The sequence below is a fragment of the Phasianus colchicus genome, chromosome 2 (assembly GCF_987193195.1).
Source record: "Phasianus colchicus chromosome 2, bPhaCol1.hap1.1, whole genome shotgun sequence".
NCBI classification, from domain to species: Eukaryota; Metazoa; Chordata; class Aves; order Galliformes; family Phasianidae; genus Phasianus; species Phasianus colchicus.
In genome coordinates, this window is record NC_143437.1 from 24,604,881 (window position 1) to 24,622,526 (window position 17,646).

The 17,646-nt window shown below is 39.1% G+C and overlaps 1 long non-coding RNA gene across 1 annotated transcript in view; it reads right to left on the bottom strand.

Annotated features, from left to right (window-relative positions):
• LOC116230037 (uncharacterized) overlaps positions 1-17,646 on the bottom strand; it is a 179,754-nt gene that overhangs the window by 133,624 nt on the left and 28,484 nt on the right. The window contains exon 3 of the long non-coding RNA XR_016464054.1: positions 10,956-12,035. This is a non-coding gene — a long non-coding RNA (uncharacterized LOC116230037). The remainder of the gene's footprint in view (positions 1-10,955; positions 12,036-17,646) is intronic.

Genomic DNA, 17,646 nt, shown 5'->3' on the forward strand with positions numbered 1-17,646 from the left:
GTTCTAAGGTCTATGCCTGGAGCCTGTAGAGATAAACAACACATGAGCTTAAAAGGTTGGAAGGAGAAAGGAGCACAGTTGTGTGCCTATCAATCTATATTACTTTATAGCTCACATTTTACAAGTTTCCTTTGTTTTGGGATAATGGGATGAAATGCAACCACCGCCAAAGAAGTAGTGCATTTTTTCCTCCCTGGTAGGGGGAAAAAAAAAATTGCTTACACACTTGAAGAGCAGAATATTATTGGTATATGATACTCAGAATAGGCCTTTCAATTTACTCCTAGAAGAATCAATCCACAAAAATCATGAAGTGGGTGATGGAAAATTAAGTTCTTACACTTATTCTGCAGATTAAGTTGAGAAAAGACTGTCCAACATGTAAGCCTGGAATAGGCTTTCTTGTGTTAGGATATGCAGCTCCAAAAACAAAAAATGCAATGTTCTCACGGCAGTGGGGAATATTCAGCAGTATGGATAGAAGGAAAACAACTAATCAATTCTGAATAATATTCTTCTTAGTTACTAGAAGTTTCACTTAAACACAAAAAATCCCCCAGTTGTGATATTTTAATACAAGGTCATTGGGGGGAAGTTGTGGCTCATTTTACATTTACTCTCAGAAGTCTGTTATTTGTTATTTTACTTTCAAGTGTAAATTAAGAGGAAATGATATACTGCATCAAGGCTTTTGTGAATTGGGGTTCCCCTCGGATTTTTTTCATGATATTTCTCATTCAAGCACTTGGTAAGAATAGAAACAACATCTGCACCAAAAAAAAAAAAAAAAAAAAAAAAAACCCAAAAAAGAAAAACAAAAAACAAAAAAACTCCAGCACTTCTTTGCGTACTTGAAGAGTTCTGTGATTTCCAGATAATCAGTATGAAACTGTCAAAACTTTGTCAATTAAAATCTGAGATATTTTAAAACAATTTAAGATATTGCTGCAGAAAAACTGAGGCTAAGTTCAGCACTCTCATTTATTAACATCATATGATCCAACCAGCCAATTTCTCAGTCAACCATTTAACAGCTATTTCTCAAGCATCATTCCTAAGCACATTTCTCACAAAGGTATTAAATCCCTAAAGGATCTATTCACTTTTTTTTTTTTTTATTGTTGTTGTTTGATTAGCATTAACTGCACGGTGCATACCTAGAAATAACTTCTCTCAAAATTGGAGCCATGTGCAAAACCTGCAGAGTCCAAAATGAAGAGAGACAACCTCAGCTTCTTTGAGTGGTAGCAGATGTGGAGCCCTGACTATAAGACTTCCAGGCAGAGCACTATGAGGGGTCTTAACACACATTTGCTGGCAGATTTAGGTGTGCACCAGAGAAACACCTCCAATTGACTGCTCCCTCCCAACCACCTCCCACTTCAACATCTCAGCTAACAGCGGGCACAGCTGAGTAGGATTCATACACACTTAAATGACCATTTACTTCTGGCACAGTAATGTAAACAATTGGTGGATATACCATTAGAGCTACTTATTTGACATTCTGCATGGAGCCAGAGCAATTAACAACATTCAAGAAATCTCCCCATTTAGACAGAATTTGGAAGGAGAGACAGCTTCACCCTGACCACTACCCAAGCTCTTATGTGAGAGCTCCACAGAACAAGACATGTTTCTTCAAAAGGCTGAACAATGCTCAGACACATGAATTCATAAGAGTACAGGTAAGGTTGCCACCTAGTGACTCCTGCCATAGCAATATTGGCTAGATTTCAACTGGCTCTATCAAGTATCCTTAAAAGCCATATGGCTTTCTCCAATTTGGCAGATGGAGTGTGTGAATTTTGGGGTTGCAACCTTTTTCATATCACACCACATTACAATAGAGAATCTATTTTAAAAAAAAAAAGTCAAATCATTTTCAGGTCTCTTTTCCTCTAGCTCCTAGAACAGCAGTTGCAACCATTCTTCAGCCTGCTTTTGATCAAAGCAAGGAACCATGAAAACCTACCACTCAACAGATTTATTCTGCAAGTTCAGTGATTCTTCTGGCACCTGGCTTTTACCTTGTACTGCTATTTAGACTGTTACAAAACATTTTGTTAAATCCAGCTTGCAAAATTTCAATGGATTGAAATATATCCAGCAACACTCTTGTAGTATGCATAGAGAACAATACTTGCAGCTTTTCTACATCTCCACCACACTAGCCAAGCTTTAAATTATATTTCAAGTCAGTCACCTCACAATGACAAAAACCTCAGCCTGCCAACTGACCTGTTACAAATACAGTAGGTCAAGACTGCACCTCTCCTAATGCAAATTTGTCAGAGCTGCAACCAAGTCTGAAGCATTTAGTGCTTTTGTTTATGCACCACAGAAGACACTTCCTTTCACTGGGGTGTTTAGTGCTGAGGTCTCTGTAGAGGCAATATGAGGGAGTTACCATGTGAAGACTTTTTGTTTGTCGCTTTTTTGTTTGCTTTTTTTTTTTGTTTGTGGGTTTTTTGTTTTTGTTTTTTTTTTGCTGTTTTTTTTTCAGATTTTGGTGAGATTTTGTGTTTTTGTTTTACACCAAGAACGTGGTAGCAATTTCCCTTCAATAGGCTGGAGGTTCTTGGGCAGGAGAAAAAAAAAAATGAACATCAGTAAATAATTTAGTAGGAAAGCATGATCACTACACACTGGAGTAGGTAGAGAGCTACAAATAGAAACACAAAGGCAAGCTCTAAAAGAGGTGGCTGGGTTTAGTTAAAAATAAGTGAGAGGAGAGCAGAAACAGACAAAATTCAAAGGAACTTTAACAGTGAAAAAAATAGCAAGATAAGGAAAGGACTCTAAGAAAAAGAATGCACAGTCTTGGGAAGCAAGAGAAAAAGTGCAGCTCTGAGCACCTAAGAGACAAGCAAGGCAAGGATCCAAGAGCAAAGAGCAGTTAAAATTAGTTAAGGATAGAGAAACACCTTTTGAAAGTTAGGGAATTTGTTAATGCTTCACCACAGGGAGCAAAATTAGAGGATTTGAACAGTGCTGTTTCATTCTGCATCTCTTGCACTGACAGCCAAAACTCAAGTCTGTTTCATGGGTTAGTCAATAGCATACACACTGCAGACAGCTTCTGTAAGTATAACTTTAGCGCAGAACAATTTGGAACAGTCTCAGTGCATCACTTTCATATCATTCTTGTACTTGAATTACTTCAGTAAAGTCAGCTGCATAACTTGAAAAATTGAGAAACCCTAACAGTGCCTCCATTTCAGTTTGTTTAGCTATACAACTCAATGCCTTGGGAAACTGGTGTGGTCTTGTGTCCCCCCAGTATTGACACTGACCTCCAGCTCTCCATTAGCTTCCTTGTGCATTCCAAGATTTACTCTTCTCAATGAAATTTGTTCCACAGTTTGGGATCATACCAGTGCACACATTCATATGCACACAAGCCTGGGAAGGTCAGAAGTCACAGATGTTTTGCTAAATACACAGAACTCGTGATTTGCACGAGATCTGCGCCTTACTCATAATGCACAGAGAAGCATATACAATACTACATATGGAATGCATCACATTTAACTCACTTAAAACACGATTCACATTTCTCATTTTTGCACAGCTCATCCCAGATATATAGTGGTTGCTATTGCAAAGTTAACATCCAGCCTTAAAAATATTAATAAAAAAACCTATTACTACAGAGTACTGTTCCCCACAGATGAAGACTTGAAGGTGCGACTGACAAAAAATGTAGGATTTAAGAACAGAAAAGACTGAGCAATACAGAACACTCATGTAACACTTGTATCATGCATATAGGAGACATGCCTAGATCTCATTTATGAGCTACCACCCATAGTGATGTTTATATAGTGCAGAAGCAAACAATGGATTGCTACCTCAGAAGACTTACAGCTTAATTCTCCAGCTAGTCCTTATGTCAACCCAGCCATAGCAAGCAACAATAACATAGTCTGAAAGTAGAAATGGGCTCCGGTAAAGTAAACACAAGAGTTTTAAAATGCACTGAACCCACCCTCAAGGAGAGTGTTGAGGATGCTTTCTAAATGCTCTAATTCAGCCCTAAGGAGATTCATCCCCCTACCTTTCCAGTTACATCTTGTGGTACACAGAGCTGTCACACCACAATTCATCTTTGAGATTCTCTCTACTCAGAGAGAATGCCTACATATTATAGTGTGCCACTTTTGCAGTGTTTTGTAGGGAGCTAGCAGCACCAAAGGTCTTCCTGCCCTTAAGCAAAGTATTAATCTTACAAGTAAGACAAAACTTCCTAAGCTGGAAATTAAGTTGCAGAACCAGAATTCAGAGTTTGTTTCAACAACTAAGCCCTAAACACTGGAAAAATAGGACTCTGTTCCTTTCCATTGAGCATGCAGAGTACAATCAACACTAATGAACTGCAAGCCAAGCAGAGATGAAGAGGCAAAATCTTGGGAATGAAACACAGCTGTAGAAAAGTAAAGGAAGGAGAACATAAAGTTAAAGCAGTTCAAAGAGATTAGATCAAGATTCATTCAGATCCAGATAAAAACCTGCAGACTCCAACAGTATGCTTAGCCCAGGTCAGTGCTTAAATAACATCCTTGGCCATGCCACATAGGGTCTGTCAAGGTGACTGTCCTTACATGCACCAGTCTTGCTTGTCCTACCACTGAGGTGTGACTCAGACAACCTTTCCTGCCTCCCCCAGCTACATACAATGACCTGACTGAGCAAATAATAGGGATTAGCAAGTTGCAGCTGTAATTTCTTCCTTCCATTGAGATAAAGCACACGCAGAGTGTCCAGGCACCCATCAGGCATAATATAAGGCTATGGATCTGATCTGCAGAAACAACACAGGAGAAAGGCAGAAGTATGCAGTTTGAAAGTAACTTTCTTCATCCTAGCAAGGGATGTGTACAAGGTGAAATGTAGCTTCTGCAGAATGTGAACTCTCACACTGTCAGGCCTGGAGATATCTCTGTGCATCAAGCCTAATGGGACACATCCATGGTGGGACTTGATCTGAGGACAGGGAAAGTAGATACAGGGCACAGGACATCCCTCAGGTGGGAGCACATTGGACACATGAGAAAAAAGGCTTCAGGGCAAGCACATGGACCAGAGAATGAGCCTGAAGTACTTTCCTTCCCCCTCTGAAATGGCCATTGAGGAGTAGTCAAAAGCAGATGTTACAAGACTTTAATGATTACTTCTACCTGTTATCTACCTGATTATCTACTGTTACCTCCATCAGTTACAGAGAGTGCATGGCTAATATTTCCTTTGCTATGAAGGAGAGGTGCACAGCAGCATCTGCAAGAAATTAGGCTGCAAAATTTGTTCTGCAGATATAATTGGCTCAAGTATATTTAAATTTCAGGCATATTGCAGGAGAGATTTTTGCAGAAAGATCACTGGAGAAACTTGAGAGCTTCCCTCCCCATTGTGAGGAGGTATCTGGCTTTCTAAGTAGCTCTAGCAGACATGCAAACTAGCAGAAACTCATCAGAATGACTAGGTAAGAAACTTCAGGTTTCAAACATAGTTCTTAAAGTTTATTAGAACAGAGAAATGAGGAGGAGAATTTTACTGGGGAAAAAAAAAAAAAGAAGAAAGGTTCCAACACTGCATGAAAATACAAGACCTCAATTAGCAGAAATCCAAACTTTAAATGGACTCTTGTAAACATGCATGTAGTAGAAGGGTAAAGGCTTATACAAATGCTAGAAACTCTGCAACAAATTGAAGAAGAGAAAAAGCATGCAGTGAGTAAGAGCAAGCCTTTTTGCTTGTTAGATCTGAAACTCTGTAGTCTCAAAATACGTGAGCTGAGACATTAGAAACTGCACTACATGAACAAGGGGGAGGCAGGAACTGTAGAAATTCATGCCTAGGGGATGACTTTTGCAAGCCTTGCACTTCTGGACGTGAGCACAGAAGGAGGGATTTTACAAAAGCAAGAAAATCTAGCTTACCCCGAGCCACATACCCTTGTCTGTGCAATAATGGAGGAGATCAGGAAATTCAGATGCACATATGTATGTCTCACTGAGTCCATACATACCCAGACCATCACCATAGCCAACACATTTTCTGTTTAAGCCCTTTTTCCTCCCTTGCAGTTTCTGTAAGTTTCATAAAGCTGACTTGTACTTTTTTTTCCCTAAAGCTCAAGTGAGCTGTGCGTGTTTTATAGTCAATCCATCCATAAAGCAAACATGCCAAATGCTAGGGCAGCTTGCTAAAACTCATTCAGGCAAGCCCTAATTAAAAAGAAAGGAGACCATTGCAAACAGCGTGTCTCCAAGAGGTGAAAGGTCCCCATGCTGCTCGGTGAGGAAACACTATGGCCACCTTTAAACTTCAGAGTTTTATTAGTGCCTTTGTCAGCAGCGTGTATCTGTGCGCACTGCGTTTTAATCGAGGCCCTGAATTTGTCTGTGACAGACTCAAAACAGGAAATTAACACCCTGCGGTGTGGCGGCAAGGCCTCAGAGGAAGCAGCGGTGGGGTACACGAGGCCGAGGATGAACAAAGACCCATAAACATAACGTCACCCATAAAAGTCACACTTGAAGGCACAGGAAGGATACTAAACAACACTTGGCTGCATTACATTCTTGCAGTAAAAAAAAAAAAAAAAAAGCCTCAGGTTGAGAGGCAGAGAGTTTACGAGGCAGTTATTTTTCTGGGTTCTGCTACTATTTTTTATTTTGAGCAGCGGAGTTCAAAGTTAAGCATAGGAAATACCCCACAAGCTCCCAAATGTTAGGCTTCCACTTGACACGTGGCTCAAGGCTAAGATACTGCTTTTTATCTACCTCCCTGTTTATTTGGGCTGTTTCCTATTCAGAAGGGTTTCGACTTTTCTACAGACAGCTGGATGGATTTCTAATGTTACCATGGTATTGCTGACCTTTAACATGGGGCTGTTAACGTGACCTTTGCTTCTTTCCATTTCTACAAGGATGTTTCAGTGTAAACAGTTTGGAAGCCAAATAGCACCAGGAGATTCTTCCTCTCAGAGATGGGAATGCACAGGGAGAGCTGCAAGCTGAGAGCAGACAGCAGAAGAGAACAGAAGGCGGCTCTGGAACAGAGCACTTTCCTGCAGCTGAAAGATAGCTGGCAACTGAGTCCTACAGCACTCTACCTGCTGTCTGCCCCACCTCCAAGGGAAGAGGCGCAGGAGGTTGTCACAGAGGCCCAAGGCAGGCTTCGCAGGCCAGAACATCTGATAGTTGTTTGGGTGGAGCAACAGAGACTTCAGATGAAGAAATATGGGCAATGTTGCCTAAGACTGCAATTGTAACTCCCAGGATTTTGAAAGTCTGAAGTGTTGTCACAAAAACAGGGAAGATACTGACTTTTTAAGAAAGCCATACATTTTATAGCATGCCAATTTAAACAATACCAGATAAAGCCTTTTTTTTTTTTTTTTTTAGGAAGGGAAAAATTCACTGTTGTAGCCTTTATCTAATGTATTATTTGCCTCAAGCAACTATTAATACAGTTACATAAATTCTCATTCTATTAACCTAAATGAAAGGAACATCCAGTTTCATGGGGCAATAGGAATTGCTGCTGTAAATTAAAACAGCATGCAGGATATTGAAGTGAGGGGAACTGTAAAAGATTTCTACCAGGCTCCTCAGGCATGAAGTGGTATTTTGAACACTGTAACAGCGGTTAGAAGCTTCGGGAAAAGGTGTACATTATTGGAAAGAAGTTCTGTTCACAGTGGGAGTTTCCTCTAATCCTCCACAGATTTAGAAATAATTTTTCAAGAGAGACCAAATAATACCCTAAATTCCATTAAAATCCGATGGGATTTATGTGCCTAACATCCTAAGTCCTTCTGAAAATCTCAGCTTTTATGTTTGGCTTATTCTGTACAGAATGAGAGGCAGATATTTCTTGTATAACTCAAACAGTTCAGATTATATGCAAGTAATCCAAACCACCTGTGAACTGCTGCATTCAAAAATGTGTAGTTGTTCCCTCCACACCACCTTCCTTTTTCAAAGTGTGGTTTTTAATGCATTTAGGCTTCAGACAGACTACAAGAAGCACAACTCTCAGGTAAGCAGAGTGTTGCTTTTTTTTTTTTTTTTTTAATCTGCAGGTTGGTCCTGACAGCTCCTTGGTGAGCAGCTGCAGCTGGGTGCTCCTGCAGGCGGGCGAGCAGCAGCTGCTGAGTCCCTGTACCTGGGGAATCCCCAGTGATGGAAGTCAGTCAGCCTCAGTTCTTTAAGCTACCAGAGCAGCAGAGGTGCTAGATCAACTTTGGATACAGCTGTGGTATTGAGGTGGCCCAGAATATCCACCCATCGCTACTACAAAATAAGCTATGGAATCCTGCATTCACTTTTTTACGGATTACCTAAAAGTAACCTTTGAAGACTCAAACTACTAATCTATATAAATATTACTTTAAAAGTGTACATTTATGGGGGCTTTTTGTTTTGTTTTTAAACACAGGATGGAAACAGTAAGATGGACCCACTTGAAACGTCACCTGGTCTTTGGCAGCTCAAAAATGTGGCTCTCTACAAGTAAGGTCTGAGTGATGCTCTGCACTAGCTGATACTGTTGCAAAGAGTCAGCAGAGGAAATCACTGAAGGAAATCTAAAAGCGTTCCACTACCAAACAGGAAGCAAAGCAGCAGCAAAAAGCTGTGCTGTTCACTAGGGATCTGTTCAAATGAGATGGTGTTGAAGAGATTCAACCCAGGATAGGATGCTGCAAAGATGAGTTTAAAGGCATGTAAAAGATTGAAATGGAGCCTAAAATTAGTACAGAGCATTTCGCCTCTTTGCAATATGTTCCTATCCAATGCTGTGAGATCATATCACTATTAGAGGCAAAAGCCTTTCACAGGAGCAGCAGTGAGAAAGCAAACAGAAGATGCCCAAACCTCTAGTGAGGAATATTAAATGAAAATGAACTTTTCTGCTGTCCTCCCTGTCATTGTACAGTATTTTATAGTGATAGCAATTTGATTCAGTAGTTACATATCTAGCAAAGAGCAAAGCTGTGCCTAATTTCACAATAAACAGCTTTTAATACAACATTAGCAATATTTTGAGTGGAAAACATGAGACAGGAGTTGGCTTAGGGGCTTAAGTAGAAATTAAACTTGGAATAGCCTCAGAAAGCTCTCATACCTCTCACAGTTACAACTAACAATCCAAATAAACTCCCACATAAACCCCCCTGCAAGCTGAACAATAATCCTAGAGTAAAATCTAGTTGCAAAATTAAGCACCTTAATATTGCTTCTAAGCCCAGGAAAGAAAAATCTTTGGATAAATGTATTTGAAAAAACTAAAAAGAACACAGCTTTTGTTTTGAGAATATTCTGTGAAGGAGTTATTTTCAGCCAGCTGGTACTTGTTGACAAGCAGCACTTGGGCAGTCTCCTATTCCTTAGGTAGATCCAGAGACCAAATCACAGATATACTCGCTCTCAACACTCACACAATTGCCACTGGCAAGCAAAATTACCATTTCTTCAGTTTCTCAAGCGCACAGCACATAACATTGTTCAGATAATTTGGATTTACAGTAGGATCTAGTGACACTATCCAAACTGTGTTGCCAGTCACCTCTCATAAGGAGGCAAGACACAAGGAAACTAGATATAGCCCAAGGAGGCAAGCACAGCTGGGATTAAGGGTGTAACATAACTGAACTGGACAGCATTTTTTGGCTCAGATTATTATTGCCAGCCCTAACAGACCTTGCGATCCTGCTCTTGATTTTCTCAAGTTTTTGCAAGTTTACCCAACTTTCACTTTAGAGGTCAGACTAACACATAGCCCACGAGATTAGCTGCATAAATCTCAGGGCAACTTTCCCTCTTTGGAGTAAAAGTGCTGCTACACAAGGGGCAATCCATAGGCTTTTCACAAGCTCAGCTTCTCACTCTCGCTGAGACATTTGGCAAAACCGAAAGGAGACAAGAAGAGAGGGAAAAAAACAATTAAATGAAATGAAGCTTAGATATGTAACATATATATATAAACATATTTAGTATGCACTTCATTTACAGCTTTTGATTAAATCTATTTTGCTCATTTTGGTACATTTAATTTTGGAGACAAGGCCAACACACACAAGCCAGCTAAAAGAGAAGAACGAGCTAAGAGTTAAAGCTTTTCATGGAGTTCACAGATGATCAGAAGCAAAGCTGCAGCTAGAACTGATGTTTCATCCTAGTCTTGCTCTGCCACTTCTTGGCTTTGCCACTGTTAAAGCCTTTCCCATCTACAGGAGATACATCCCCTGCATCTCAAACAAAAATCAGGATCACATCTGTTGAAATTGGAGTGACGTGTTGTAATAGGTGTTAGAAGAACTAAGGCTTAAAGTGCTAGTTTTATCTCCTAAGAAGCCATTTCAGAAGAGAATGATCAACTGAAGTTTACTCCCAGTCTTTTTTTTTTTTAGCCCCTCATAGACAAATTCAGTTGTGTTAATCTAGAACAAAGAATCCATTTCTAGATTATATAGTTAAATAGAGTAGTATCTTGGTTCAACAGTTCATGAATTTAACATATGAAATCATGCCTGTGTAGCATGAGGCTGCATAAGCTGTTTAAACAGACTTAATCCTAGATCCTGAGAAGACACTTAGGGAAGCAGCGCTTCTGAATGGATTAAGTAATGCATTATAAGCCTTTTTCTTAACTAGCATCTCTACCAAATATCACCTTGTTGCAGTTCTCCAACTTAACAATAAAAATACAAAGAACCTGTCTGGCCACTAACAGCATTCGCATAAGGGGATTTTCAGTCTAGTTCTCTATAAGCATCCACTAAGAGGTTTAAACCACAAACTTTTACTGCAGCATAAAAAGGGACTATGCAGGACTTTCTAAAAACATTTGTGCAGAGGTATGAATAGCTGCCTTGGGGAAACTCCCCCATATTAATAGAAATAGCTGTTATTGCCCATGCTGTGCAATGGCTCAGAGGGAATACTTACAAAGTATTCTTGTAACTTATTCCGTTTGAATGCAGTGGTTTCCAGAATAGGATCTCAGTAAGTGGGAGTCAGAAAGCAAGCTGAAAAAAAGAGGCAATGTTTACCAGCATAAATGCTGGAAGTAAGTACTAGTAAAGATAACAGACACATTTCTGGCCAAGAAAGCACAGGGGCTTGCTGCCCCTCCATTCTCTGCAAGATCAAATTTCCCTTTTCCCTCAGGATTTGTAACTGAACTAAGATAAACTCTCAGTTTCATGGACTGCAGTCTAATTAGTGAAGTATCTGTCCAGTTCATAGGATATCTGTCAAACCGAAATCCAAGATAACAAGAAAATGTGGCTGTCAACGTAAACCTATGGATTCTGATTTTAACACATGGCATTTTTCAACCATGATCAATTACAGCAAAACTGCAACAGTAACGCTGTACTCTCCAAACAGTTCAGCTATAGTGTCTTCTCATCCTTTTATCCCAAAAGACTTCAGCTATAATGGCTTTTCTTGTCCTTTTAATTAGTCCTAAATAAGGGGAAAAGGTCATAAATGACTGACAGTCAATCCATTTTTATGGTCTGTCTCTGAAGAATCAATATCCACAGGTGTTAAAACGGCAATTTGACAGTGATTACTGAGGAATATTTAAATCAGCTGCTCTTTAAATTTTCTCCAGCATTTCCTGGAAACACATTCTTGGCTTTCTAGAAATCCCGTGGAATTAATCAACACTAAAGGAAGCAGCATGAAGAGAAAAAAAAAAAACTGAAACAACAGATAATACATGTTTTCTTCATATCCAAGTGTCATTCATAATAAAACAATGCTGATCTCTAAAAAACCATGTGCCATTAAATCTCCTGACTGTAGAGCACTGCAGTTTTCCAGGGAAAAGGAATGACACCTCATTTGCTGTTTACTGATGAGGTCTGCTTGAATCTTGCACAGCAGTGAAAAAACATTCCAGCGTATGAATATCACCAAAAACATTAGTGACCTGCCAGGAAGTCTTTGTTTTCTTCATCTTGAAGTTGCCCAAAAGAGCATCCTTAAAAGTCACCAGGAGTTTGCTGGGTGCCAAATCTAAGATCAAGAGGAGTCATGGATCAATGTTTCATGAAATAAATAAATAAATAAATAAATAAAGGAACTTGTAAGACTAACATGCTGAAGTTTCTCAATGCCCTGCCTTTGACTAAACCAAAATGGGAGGAGAGGGAAGGAGAAAACAAGAAAGAAGAAAACATTCACAGTCCAACTATTTCTAAGAATAGAGGCAAAAATAAATTTACCTTGTTAAGTTCAAACTCTACTGAACTTCTCTTTAAGCATCCCTAAAGTTTCTAGATTTAAAACCAGAAAAGAAGTTCTGTAAGAGAAACCGCATCAATAATTGGCCTTCGTGGCTCATGGGTATACATACCTAAATCATGACAGGCTAAGCATTAGCAAGTGAAAAGTGAAGTTTGTACTTCTACCTAAAGATATTTCAGAAGTTAATAACTCCTTGTCTCTTTTCATATGGCAAACTTCCTTCTCTCATGATTTCAAGTTTTGTGTACGCTACTCCAAACAGGAAATTTTAACATGCATCATACATTTACAACTCTTGCCGCAGAAAATCTGAATTCATTCCAGCTTGAGAAGAAACAGATGAATAAAGATTTATTATTATTTATTTATTGATGTAATACTTTGTATGGTTTCCCTTGGTTAGGAAGCTGAAAGCAGGGACCTTGCTTGCTCTTGATAAACCAGTGAATTCCTGAGAGATTTAAATAATGCCTGAAGAACGCTCCTTCGGCATTTAAATAAGTTGGTTTGGTTTTGAGGTGAGGAAAAAGGGACACAACCAAAGAGCTAGGATTTCCTGGTCTGCAGAAAGGATGTTTACCAGGTTTTAATGTAGCAGAGGAGTCTACCAGTGAAGATAGGAGAACTGAGCACCATCTAAAGACCAGGAGGGGAAAAAAGCAAAAAACATACAGAAAGGAAAACTGGACAAGAACATAAGAGACTGAGGACTATAACTGATTCAGGAGAAGGAATAAGCAACACTAGATCTGGCTGGGAAGCACGCAGTGAAAGTACACAAACCTATTATTTGAAGAAGAAATCTATGATCTGAGAGCAAGCATTAATGAGAAACAAGAAGATGAGTTGTACAAGGAGCCCAGCAGCCAGGTTAACCAACAGGTGGGTCGCCGTGGGTTAACACACAAATTAGGAGCAAGTTAAAAATAAACCAAAGACAAGAAAAATCTTATGTCTAAATGGTGCAAAAGAGTTTGGACTTGCTGAATGAAGTTTGGTCTCCACCAAAGCTTGAAATAGGTTTCTGAATATACAGATTCCCCCTTGTTTCCACATCCATCACTACTGGAGGAACTGACTAGCACGGTCCAGATTTCTGCACACAGAGTAATAATCTGTTTGGATTACCAGTTAGTCCAAGGTAACTACTAAGTCCCACTAGTGAGATATCTGAATTATCTGCATTAAAAGAACATTGACTATTAACTAAAAAGACAGGAAGTTCAGGATAGTCTCTTCTACAGATCTCATCTGCAGAGCAGTTCAAGATGTTACTCCCCTTTCAATTCACTCTGACAACACACTGATGTTGTATATCAAACACTCGGGCTGACATTCTGCAAAAAAAAAAAAAAAAAAAAAAAAAAAGAATTTTACCCAGAAAATCCTGCTGCAAGTCCAAAATATACAACTAAACTAAACATTTTTCAGAAAGGCATTCGACATGGAAGTTAGGCCTTCAACCAGTGACAAACTCATGCATCATTATCTAAATTGCTTTTAGACCAAACCATATTTTCGTCACAATTTTGCATTACATATTGTAGAACAAATTCATCCAGCTTCTGGATTTTCTTGACAAAGTTCTCCAGTGCTAATAAATACAAAGCCAGTTGGTTAAAACTAGCATAGGTATAATATGTATCAAGTAGTATTTTAAAATATATTTTCTATGAACAACAGCAAATAGCTCTATAGGAACAGCTTTCATACGACCCAATGTCCTTTTAGTGAGCATCACAGGCTTGTTTCTACTTTTAACTACTTGAAAATGTGCATTTTATACAGCAGATTTTTCTTTTCTAAATAGACTTTCTTCTCTGGTTCCCTATCACTTAGATATTGAGCTGGAATGCTAGATAAAATTTTTAAGTTCTCATTTTACAGCACCATAGCAGAAGAATAAGCAATTTAATATGCTTTAAATAATTACTGGAATGAAAAAATGCATTCTCTTACTCAAAACTCTTACTTGAGGTCTGTCAATTTTTCCTCAGCAAAGAACTTGATGCTGGACCACAGTTTTAATGGATAGAAACCTACCACATTTACAGAGTTGTTCAAGGAAAGATGACTTTCTTCCCTGCTGATAGCTGTGTGGAGAAAACAACCATATAGAGACATGTGCTAAGCAAAAGGAACGAAAACAAAGCTCTGTTTACACACTAAGCTCAATTCAGAACACAGCAGAAAAACAGGAAGGCACTTTCTGAACCTGGTACCCATTTGGTTTCCGTATGCGGTTTTGTGCTTCTGATGTAATGGACTGATGTTAAAATGCAGCATGCTTACATCTTGCTATTCATAGCACATCACATTTGAAGAGCTACGGACCACACTGTGAAGGCACAGAGTGCTTCTCTCACCATCTCTGCCAAAACAGGTAATAGAGATTACAACCACACCAGTTGGTGGCAACCATGTAATACGAACATTAGAACACAGCAGAAGCAGACAGCTGGTTGAGGCTCTTAATTCTTTCCCCCCAAAACCAGAGAACTGGTGGAGAACACTGGAGGTGGCTGTTCCCTCCATTTCATCCTATTAAATGGCTGAAAGTACAAGCAGCCTGCAGTACAGTCCTGCATTTGTTGATCCATTTTTTCAGTAAACAGCACACAAAAAGTCTCACCCTCTTCAGGATTTCTACAAGTAGGTGATAATTGCTTCAGAACTTATCATTAAAACAGGGATGTAATTAAGACATATATTCCATTAAGAAAGACAATTTTCCCATCGGCTTCAATGGAAACATACTCAGGCCTATTATTAGATGTAAAGCAGACTGAAGATGACACCAGGGCATTAGTTCTCATTTTTTCTTCCTGTTCCAATTTCTATTCAACTGAGATTGAGACATCCTTACTTTGGATAAAGGGAGGACAGATTGCAAATTTGCAGCTGTGTGGTTTGAGACTACAAAATGGTTAGAAAGCTTAGCTACTGTCCATCTAAAAAGTGCTTGACAACAGCATGCTGTCATATTCAAAGATCTGCTGGGATGGGGACTCAATCCTTACAAGACCCATCAATATTATCATTCTTTTGTATACCACCTTGCAGTATTCTTATCTGGAAAATGAATAAAATACTTGGCACACATAAGTGAATATTGATAGTTAGCATGTAGTAAAGAACTAGATTTTATAGTAATAAAATTAGTCAGCCATACTGATACAATTCATTTTACATGACAAAGGGAAGAGAAGCAACTTCAATTAAGTCAAAAGACCTGACATTTAAAATTCAGAATTCAAAAGCCTTATCCAAAGACCACTCTGCTTCTTGAAATCTTTGCAATTAGTGCTTCAGACCAGCAATTTGAGTAGAATTTGGCCTTCAGAATGTCACGAAGCTTCCTGTCAAAGCTTGAGAACTGCTTTGGCAGATTAATCCCCATGCAGTTCTCATTACTCCACAACCAGATGAAATATAAAAGTGTTCTAATACACAAATAATCATGATGCAAGAGCACACACAAAAGCATACAGTCAAGGGAGTAAGGAAGTTTACAGAGCCAACATGTTTTTCCAGAGAGAAATAATAGCCAAATGGGAGACAGAGCAGCAGGGGATGAAACAGATTGCACAGTTTGAAGAAAAACAGGTGGTAAAAGGAGATTCAGTAACAATTATGTCTGGTTCTGAATAATATGGATGAAAATTCTAGACACAGCAGTACATTTTGTGCTTACAGTCAGGTGTGCCAAAAGGACATTTGTTTGTCCACACATTTGAAGCCAGACACTGTAATGAGAGATTGCTAAAGACCTTTCAGCAATGCCTGAAACTTAAACTAGAACTTCTTTGCATCTCCCCTTAAAACAGACATTCTGTAAATCTATGGAATAAAGATATCTCAGCATAGTTTTCCTGCCTGAATCCATACATGGAGGCTAAACATAGTTTGCTACTCCTCTAAACCAGCCAAGTGAACTCTTTGAAACAGTGTAGGTTAAAACCCACACTCATATTTATTCTATGACACAAGCTTCTATAGAAAAGCTTTTGCATCATCGCCTAAGTCTGACTGACACTTTTATTACCCAAATCACTAGGAAGATTTTCTTGCATTCTACTTCTGCTAGAGTTAGACTTTTGGGCAACGCACCAATTACTCATCAGGAAGTGAAAAAGGAGCACCACACATTATTTACGCACGTTAGCAGCCCCATCACAAGTAAAAGCAGTGGTTATATAGATATCAGGGGACCATAAACAACCACAAAAAAATCAAATATACAACGCAACCTAACATATGTAACCTCTACTTTAACCAGAGTTAGCAATAAAACATTTTGTTCCAAAACGGTTACCCTCAGTGTAAACATATTTCAAAGTACTGCAAGACAGATTGATGCAATGTAGCACTTAGGAACCATACTGATTTGTATTACTTCAATCACAGTATATCAGAGCATTCTAACTGAAACAGTCCTCAGTAGGAAAAGAAGTAGTATACTGACTTCAACATGTCACTGTGCAGAGACATGTCATACCCTGGAAGAGTTGAGAGAGAACTTCAGCAAGTCTCTCGTTTTAAGTTAGGTCCATGCTTTGAAACTTGTAGGATTAGGGGAAAGGCTGGAGTTCAGCACTCACTGAAGCATTCCGTACCCAATAACTTGAAAAAGCATATAAACTTATGCAGCTTTGGTCTCCATAAGCAACAGTTAAGAATAATAAATCTCAAAGAACTATAGTGTAAATATCTGCTTTAAAAATACACCAGTTCCCAAAAAGATTATTACTACAAAGAAGTCATTTTATCATCTTAGTCTTGAAAAGTCCTGAAGAATGACAACTGTAACCATGCACCCCATAGCTTTCCTCACTTTGCCTTTCATCCTGCCAAGAAGCACCATGAATCTTTTCCCATCTGCATTAAGCTTCGGTCAGTTCAGTCTCTCTTCACAAATAATCTTGCCACTTTTCCTATGAGTGAGAGGATATTAACAGAATATCCTTTAACTCTCAAAGACCTTATTTTCCTTCCATCTGCCTTATTCTTCATTGTAATTTCCCTTTTCACCTTTTTCTTCTCAAATTCTGTTTTCCAGTTCTTCCCTGATGAGGGAGATAATGACTGGCCTCTTGGCCAGCAAGGACAGACTGAGGAACCACATCTTGCTCTGCCTGTGGGTGAGATAGCTTCAAGGAAGGCCAACCAACAGCTGTCCCCTGGTGCCTGTGGGGAAGTTACAGAGCAGCTGGAAAAAGGCCATACACAATGGTGTGTGTTGAGATGACAAAAAACGATGGGCACAAATTGAAACAAGAGAAGCTCAGACTAGATACAAGAAGCAGCCTCCCCTATGAGGATGGTGAAACAGGCTGACCAAAGTGTCCTTACAGTCCTTGTCCATACCAGTTTCAAATAC